Below are 8,938 nucleotides of genomic sequence, written 5' to 3'. Positions count from 1 at the left end.
ACGGTTGTGATGGTGGTGATGCTGGTACGTTGACGACAATAACGGTAAATCGTCCTCTGCAGACTGAGGGCTTCCAAGCTGCAGATCGTGGGGATGAAAGGGCTTGGAGCTGAGGTTGTGAAGAACCTCATTCTGGCTGGAGTGAAGTCCGTGACGTTTCTAGATAACAAGGTATGGTACTATAATAAAGCTTGATTCCAAGCACTACTTACAAATATTTTTCATTATAACTGCTATTTGTGCACACACTCAGTTCTCAGTGGTCTGGATACGGCCTCAGAGCTTTTGCACAAATACATTCACACGTTTACGTGTTAAATGTTATGTTGTGGAGTTGTGGTGCCGCCGCAGCGGAGCCGCGCCCACCACCGTGATGCCGTCACCGATGCCTCGGATTTCCTGCCACTCTCCCGGAGCCGGTGCCTTCTCAGACGTCCGCGTTTTGGCCCCTGCACAGTCGTGAGGCCGCTGCAGCAGGGCCGCTCTGCCGAGGTCGTGCCCACCGCCGCAAAGCCACCACCGGGGGATGTTGACGCCGACGCTGCGCACCCTCACCACCCCCCCTTCCCCCCCACACGAACGTACACACGCCCCACGTAGAGCCAGAAGGGGAGGTCACCCGGCTGATTGGTTTTTGTCCAGAAGTCCCTAATGGGATCAAACTTCATGGTTTCCTGCGGCCGGGAAATTGGGCGATCTTCCCCCTGTAGCTGACATGCACTGCGGCGCCGCAACCTGATATTAAAGTTGCATGGTCACGGCAAGGGCCATCGAACCACCGCGAGTGGAGCCACGCACGCACAAGCGCGGGTCAGTGGACTGGTAGCGGGAGAACAGAGAGCGGACGTCGATGAGATCACTGCGGCGACGTCACCCGAGCTGGGATCTGGGCATCGATAGGGCGGGAGAATCCGAGCCCCTGATTGGACGGGAGGCCAAGGGTCTGAAAGAGCAAAAATGCCTTTGTTGTAGGTAGGATAAAAGGAGGGGGATTGGGGTAGCAGGGGGGTTCTTCTTGTTCAAGATCATTGCGGTCCCGGGAGCAGGAGAGTCAGCCATCCGAGACGTCCGTGAGACGTACTCCAGCATCGGCAGGCTCGCCGCCTCATTCCCTTACAGCGGTCAGTACATCGGGGAGAAGTAAGTACGAGTGAGAGAGGCGTAAGTTCAGCCGTTTTAAATCCAGGATAGAGAGCGGGGCGAGCGGTAGGGGAAATCGACTCGAAGACCTCCGAGGGAAAGATTAGCTTCCACTGACCATACCATCACAGGTAAATAAAATTCGCTAGTGGGGGAATAAAACTGTGTTGCGTGGTCTTTTGGGAGTGTGAAGTGGAGGGCAGTGTGCGCTGGGTGTCTACATGTATGCGCGGCTGTGCACCTCGAGACGAAGCGTGGGGTGTTTACGTGCCCGCACGATTGCCCACCATAGTGCTTAGCGATCGCGTACCTGGGTGGCGGTGCCGCGGTCACGCACCCGCACACGGGTCTGGTCGCGAGATAGCGAGTTAGAGCGCCGAGCGCGCGCGTATTCGCGCGACTGTTTGAGCGGGATCTTTAACTCAGAGCCAAGCGAGCGTCCCCAATCAGCGGTGCGCGCACGGCAGAAACCCCGCCCGCCCGCCCCCCGGCTCCAACCCCCTCGCGTGCGATTGGTCTGTTTACGGGCAGAGGGAAGGGACGTGTTTGTTATTGTCGGCACACGTGGAGCGCGGGTGGGAGGGAAACACGCGCCGCGCCTGTTTGTTTACGGGCGGTACGGAGATTTACTGGTGAGCGCGCTTACAGCCCCACCCCGCCGTTGCACAGTGTAGTGCATCGCAAGCGCGAAGCGTACGAGCCGCTAATTAAACTATGCAAACGCGGTCGACATCCCAGGCAGAGGTACAGGGGGGCGAGACGTTAGGGGTCGTTAGTCTGGACCTGACAGAGCAGCCGGGGGGTAGCGGTGTGAGTGGAATGGGGGAGTCGGTGGGCAGCGGCCCCGACAATTCAGTGATGGCGGGGGACGGTAGCCCCCACAGTTTGGCGTCAGAAGCGGTACGAACCCCCGCATTACCCCACGCGAAAATAAGGCATATATTCACCGGCCGGGGTACACCTTCGTGGAAAGCATTTGCCCGCAACGTCCTAGGGGCTAAGGAAATTAATTGGTGGATGGACGCGCAGGCGTTACGTCAACTTAATATGAATCTGGATGGGCGGGCAGCCGATTTTGTGGAAGCCCTACCCGCAAGCGCGCAGACACAGCTAGAGGAGCTGATGCGCCGACTTGATCTGCGTTTCGGTACGCGCGATGAGGAGGCAAAAGCGGCCTTAGAGGCACGCCATCGCCAACCCGGCGAGGACCTGCGCGATTATGCCGAGGATGTGCGCGAGCTAACAAAGATCGCACGCCCGGGGTACACAACGGAAGTGATTGAGGAGCTGGCCGCAGAGAAAATCCAGCGATACTTAACGCGCACGGCGTGGTGGCAGCCAGACATGAACTGTACGCGCCTCCCCTTTAACGCCCTTGTCGAGCGCGCGCGCAAATGTGAAGGAATTTCTAGCGAACGCGCACAGCTCCGAGGACTGGGACGGGAGCGCACCATCGCAAGTCTGTCCACCGAGGAGGAAGAGGAGGAACAGGGGCTCGCCAGGACGGTAAGGGGTCGGGAAAGGGAGCCTCCGGCATCCCGCGAGACAACCCCGGGATGGGTAGCAGGGATACAGACGGGCATTGGGGGGATCGACAACAAGGTAACCCAAATGGACACAAGGTAACCCAAGTGGGTGAGAGAGCAACCCAAGTGGACAACAAGGTAACCCAAGTACCGGCACATATGACTGCGCTGCAGACTACGGTAGAGACGGTTCAGACCGAGTTGGGAGGGCTGGCCGAGAGGGTAGCCTGACTAGAGGCGGAGTCTGGGCAGCGGCGTACGGGAGGGGAAAGAGGGAGCGGGCGGGGAGGCTCCTACGGGGCCGCCGCCCTTCCCCGAGCATGCTACCTGTGCGACCAGCGAGGGCATCTGGTGAGGGACTGTCCCCAGATCGCCCGCGCTAGAAAGGCGCCAGGGTTAAACGCCAACGCCCCCTAGAGAGTGGACCACCTAGGGTTGCAATCAACGAGGTCCCGAAACAAAACGGCGATAATAATAATGGTGAGCAAGTGACACCCACACAGGTCCCGGCCACAACACCCAAGGACGCGGTGAGGACGGGCAACTGGCTACGGGAGCTGGTGGCAGGAATCACGGGGGCCACGTCGCTGGTGGAAGGACAGGTGAACGGGCAGTGCACCCGGATCCTACTGGACACGGGGGCCGTAGCCTCACTCGTGAGCGCCACGCACTGCAGCGTGCTCGGGGTTGACGTGAGCCGCCTGCAGGCCCCGGATTGCGCGCTGCACACAGCGAGTGGAGCCGGGATGGGGTTGCTGGGAAGGATCTCCCTCGAGGTCCGTCTCGGAAACCAGTTGTGCAACCAGGAATTCTACGTCTCGAGTGTGTTGTGCCATGAGTGTATTGCAAGTACGGACCTCCTGGAAAAGCTGGGGCTCAACGTGCAGCCCCGCCAGCGATGCGCCACCGTGGAGGGCAGCGGGGAGCGGATTCCGTTCCTGGGACCCGAGCCGAATCGCCCTCGCTTCACACCCGTGGCCGCTACGCTGGTGTCAGCCCTCACCATCGGGCCACTCGCCGAGATGCTGGTGCCAGTGGCAACCCCCTCCGCCGACCCCACACACCGACCATCGGGTGAGGTAATGCTAACTCCTCACCCGGAGTTGGCAGCGCGGTACGGAGTCGTAGGATCAGCCACGCTGGTAAACGCAGATGGGGGCTGACTGTTCATGCCGGTGTTTAACCCACACAGTACCCCGGCGATGCTACGACGACGCACCACAGTAGCCACCATACACCCCCTGCACGCGCACCACTCTAACGACTCGGTGTTTGCACTCTGGGCAGAAGACCCTGGCCACTCTGAGGACAACCAGGATCTGGCCTGGCGGGTCGGCCCAACCCCCCGGGCCGAGATCGCTCCCCTACATGATGCGTTACATGTGCCTTGGGCAGATTTACCTAGGGGGGAGGCCGATCAGCTGCGCGGGTTGTTACGGGAGTACGCCGACGTGTTCAGCGAGCACGATTCAGATGTAGGCCGAACAGACCTTGTTAAGCACCAAATTGACACAGGTGCAGCCCGACCGATCAAACTCCCCGCATACCGGGTGGGCGCGCCTGAACGGACCCAGATCAAGGAGGCAGTCGCGGACATGCTACGTGATAACATAATTCAGCCCTCGACGAGCCCCTGGTCTGCCCCCGTGGTGCTAGTGACGAAAAAAGACGGGTCGACCCAATTCTGCGTTGATTACCGAAAATTGAACGCAGTCACCCTCGGCGACGCCTTCCCCATACCGCGCATCGACGACACCTTTGACAGCCTCGCAGGGGCACGGTATTTTTCCACCCTCGATCTGGCATCCGGGTACTGGCAGGTGGAGATGGCGGAGGAGGATCGGCTGAAAACCGCGTTCACCACCCCGATGGGGCTGTTCGAGTTTCGAGTGCTTCCGTTCGGACTCACTAACGCACCCGCGACATTCCAGCGGTTGATGGAGTTGGTAATGCGGGGCTTACAGTGGGAACAGTGCCTGATTTACCTGGATGACGTGATAGTGTTCAGCAGATCTCTGTCCGAGCACTGGTCAAGGTTGCGAGAGGTGTTCCAGCGACTACGAGCAGCCCATCTCAAGCTCAAGCCGCGTAAGTGCTACATTGCGCAGCGCGAGGTAGGGTACCTCGGACACCGAGTCAGCGAGGCAGGGGTGTGCACCGATCCGGAAAAGGTGCACGCCGTAGTGGAATGGCCACGGCCCAGGAATCTGACGGAGATCAGGTCATTCTTAGGACTCGCCACCTATTATCGTCGATTTGTAAAGGGATTCAGCGAGATTGCACGCCCCCTCACCCAACTCACCTCCCCTAAGAACCCCTATCGATGGACGGAGGCCTGCGAAACGGCCTTCACCGCCCTCAAAGACCACCTCACCCACACCCCCACCCTAGCTTTCCCAGATTTTACCACGGATTTTATCTTGGACACCGACGCCTGCAGCAGTGGGCTGGGCGCGGTGCTGTCACAGGTGCAGGGTGGGACAGAGCGGGTCATCGCATACGCCAGTCGGACCCTGAGTGGGGCTGAGCTGAATTATTGCGTGACCCGTCAAGAACTGTATGCCGTGATCTTCGCGTGTAAACAGTTCCGACCGTATTTGTACGGCAGGAAATGTCGGGTGCGCACTGACCATTATGCCCTGCAGTTTCTCCTTACATTCAAGGAACTGCGGGGGCAGATGGCCCGATGGCTGGCGCAGTTGCAGGAGTACAACCTGCAAATAGAGTACCGAGCTGGGCGTACGCACGCAAACGCGGACGCCTTGTCGAGGCAGCCCGCGGTGTGTGCCGAGACAAGGTTGGAGGAAGTCTGCCCGTGCTTCACGGGGGGCCGTTGCTGGCAGGTGGCAGGCCCCCAGGAGCGCACCGAGACTAACCCTCCCCCGGTGAGAGGCAGTGCAGTATGTGCCACAGAGACCCCGGTAGGAGGAACCAGGGACCCGGGCGACCACTCGACAGGCACGGGGCCCACACCCTGGGGCCCAACGGGTCGCGCAACCCCATCCGATCGGATCCAGGAGGACGTCGGCTGCGCCTTTCCGGGCCTGGACCACGCGCAGCTGATACGGACCCAGCTGCGGGATCCGGATCTGGCGGCGGTGGAAGCGGCCCTACGGGAGAAGAAGGATGCCCTACCAGGACCCTGGAGTGGTTTGTACGCCCGGTTGTGCGTGCAGAACGGGGTAGTACGAGAGCTGACAGAAGCCGGCCAGCCTGGGTGCATCTGTGTTTCCGCCCAGGTGCGACCCCAGCTGCTAAGACTGATGCACCACCACCCGCTCGGGGACCATGACGGGGAAACGGCGCACTCGGGAAACCCTGCATCGCCAGTATCTCTGGCCCAAGTTAGCACAAGACGTGGCCGCCTGGGTACAGGGCTGTCGCGCGTGCCAGCAATGTGGGCCGAAACCGGCACGATACCAGGTACCCATGAGACTGTTCCGCGTCAGTCGAACGAATCAGCTGGTTGGGATCGACCTGCAAGGGCCATTCCCGCGATCCCACCAGGCCAACCGATATATTCTCGTAGCGGTGGAGTACTTCACACGCTATCCCGTAGCGGTGGCCATCCCCGATAAGACAGCCCTCGTAGTAGCCCGAGCGTTCTTGGAACACTGTGTACTTAAGCACGGGATCCCTCACAGAGTCATTACTGACCAGGGTAGTGAGTTCGAGGCAGAGCTATTCCAGGCGCTGTGCCGGGAGTTCGGGATCCAGAAGGACCGAACTACGGCGTATCATCCCCAGGCAAATGGGATGGTAGAGAGAATGAACCAGACCCTAGCCGGGAAGCTTAAACGCATGGCGGCCGCGAATCAACGGGACTGGGACGAACACCTCCCCTATGCTCTGTTCGCCTACGCCACCACAGTACACACCTCCACGGGACAGACCCCGCTCCTAATGATGTTTGGTCGTGAGTCTCGCCTGCCTACAGATCTGCTGTTCGGTGTCCCTCCACCGCAATGGGAGGAAGGGAGCCACCCCGTGGAGGACTTGATGGGGACCCTGCGAGAAGCTAGGGTCCGGGCCTACCCGCAAGGCGAGACCGCGCACCAGTGGCAGGAGCGGGGCACCCGACCCCGAATGGAGCCCCCCTTCTACTCGGCGGGCTCTCAGATGTGGCTGCACACCCCTCGCGTCGGGGCCAGGCAGGTGGGGAAGTAAACCACCTACTGGCGGGGGCCCTGGACGGTGGGGCGACAGATCTCCCCTTGGATGGTACTGATTCAAGGGGGAGAGGGGGGCTGGGAGATGGTAGTCAGTGTCCGGCGACTGAAACCATGGAGGGCGGCCCCAGCAAGGGAGAACCCCGCCGCTCGAGAACGCCGGAACCTCCCCCCCCCACACCCCCCATACCCGGGGGCCTCGTGCCGTATATGGGCCCCACGGGGCCCTGGGCCCCAGGGGGTACCGACCCAAGCCAAGGGAGACGAGGACGACGGCCCCTGAACCCTACCGCCCCCGAGTTTGTCTCCCAGCCCGCAGGTACCCAGGACCGGAAAGAACCCCTGGAGTGGAGGAGGAGACCGCCGCCAGAACCCCGAGAGACGGACCCGCCACCGCCGAGACCAGCCACAAGAGCCGGACGAGTCCCGCAGACCCCGCGGCGCTACCTCGTAGGGGCAACCCAGGCGAGGTGCTCCAGTCAACCCGGAACGGGGACTGGCACCTCGGGGGGCTGTGTGGTGCCGCCGCAGCGGAGCCGCTCCAGCGGAGCCGTACCCATCGCCGCGACGCCATCACCGATGCCTCGGATTTCCCGCCACTCTCCCGGGCCGGTGCCTTCTCAGACGTCCGCGTTTTGCCCACTGCACAGTCGTGAGGCCGCCGCAGCAGGGCCGCTCTGCCGAGGCCGTGCCCACCGCCGCTCTGCCGCCACCGGGGGATGCCGACGCGGTGCACCCTCACCACCCCCCCCCCCCCGCACGAACGCACACACGCCCAACGTAGAGCCGGGAGGGGAGGTCACCCGGCCGATAGATTTTTTTCCAGAAGTCCCTAATGGGATCGAACTTCATGGTTTCCTGCGGCCGGGAAATTGGGCGATCTTCCCCCTGTAGCTGACATGCACTGCGGCGCCGTGACCTAATAGTAAAAGTTGCATGGTCACGGAAAGGGCCATCGAGCCACCACGAGTGGAACCACACACACACAAGCACGGGTCAGTGGACTGGTAGCGGGAGAACAAAGAGCGTATGTCGGAGAGATCATTGCGGCGACGTCACCTGAGCTGGGATCCGGGTATCGAAAGGGCGGGAAAATCCGAGTCCCTGATTGGACGGGAGGTCAAGGAAGCGAAACGCCGAAATTCCTTTGTTGTAGGTGGGATAAAGGGAGGGGGATTCAGGTAGCAAGGCAGTTCTTCTTCAAGATCATCGCGGTCCACGCAGGAGGGGAGTCAGCCGTTCGAGACGTCCGCGTGACGAACTTCAGCGCAGCCAGGCTCAACCCTCTACTGATCGCTTTTCTACAGCTTCCAGTGCAGCAGAGTGGAAGTACGCATGAGTAAGAGAGAGGTAAGTTTGGGCTATTTGATTGAGGGTAGAAAGCAGAGCGATAGGCAGGGGAAATACAGTCTAGGATCCCAAGGGGAATAGGCTGACATCCACTTACCCACAGAATTACGCGTAGCTTAACGGGTTGCTCGCGGTAAATAAAATAACTGGTAGGGGAATAAACTGTTTCGTGTGGTCCTTTGGAGGGTGAAGAGGAGGGTGGAGAGTGTTTTGTGTTCGCGCGCACACGCGGCTGTTAAGGGAGTAGAGCGTGCTTGGTGTCCGTACCTGTACGATCGTTTCCAGTATTGTTCAGCGCATACCTACACGACTATTTTTGGTGGTGCCCAGCGCTCGCGTACCTGCGCAATCACCTACAGTAGCGCTTTGCGCTCGCGTGCGTGCGCGGTTGTTTTCCACGAAGCGGAGTGTTCAGTGTACGCGTGCCTACGCGTTTGGTTTCGGTGGCGTTTAGCGCTCGCATACCTGTACGATTGTTTACAGTAGGGCTTAACGCTCGCGCATCTGTGTGACGGGGTGGCGGTCGCGCACCCGCGCGATTGTCTAATAGCGAGGGAGCGAATTAAGCGCCTAGCGTGCGCGAAAACGCAGCTGTGTAAACAGCCCGTTAAATCGGAGCAAAGTAATCGCGGCGTGTTTGTTTTTGCTCAAGCGGGTGGAGCGTGGGTGGGAGGGAATCCCACGGCGGCGCGCCGCACCTGTTTATTCCCGTGCAGGACGGGGTTTTACTTTGTGAGCGCGCTCACTGTGGCA

The sequence above is a fragment of the Petromyzon marinus genome, unplaced genomic scaffold, assembly GCF_048934315.1.
Source record: "Petromyzon marinus isolate PM22_M1 ecotype Great Lakes invasive population unplaced genomic scaffold, UKy_Petmar_22M1.pri1.0 PM_G_Scaffold_14, whole genome shotgun sequence".
NCBI classification, from domain to species: Eukaryota; Metazoa; Chordata; class Hyperoartia; order Petromyzontiformes; family Petromyzontidae; genus Petromyzon; species Petromyzon marinus.
The sequence above is the reverse complement of the archived record's forward strand: the minus strand, read 5'-3'. Positions refer to the sequence as shown.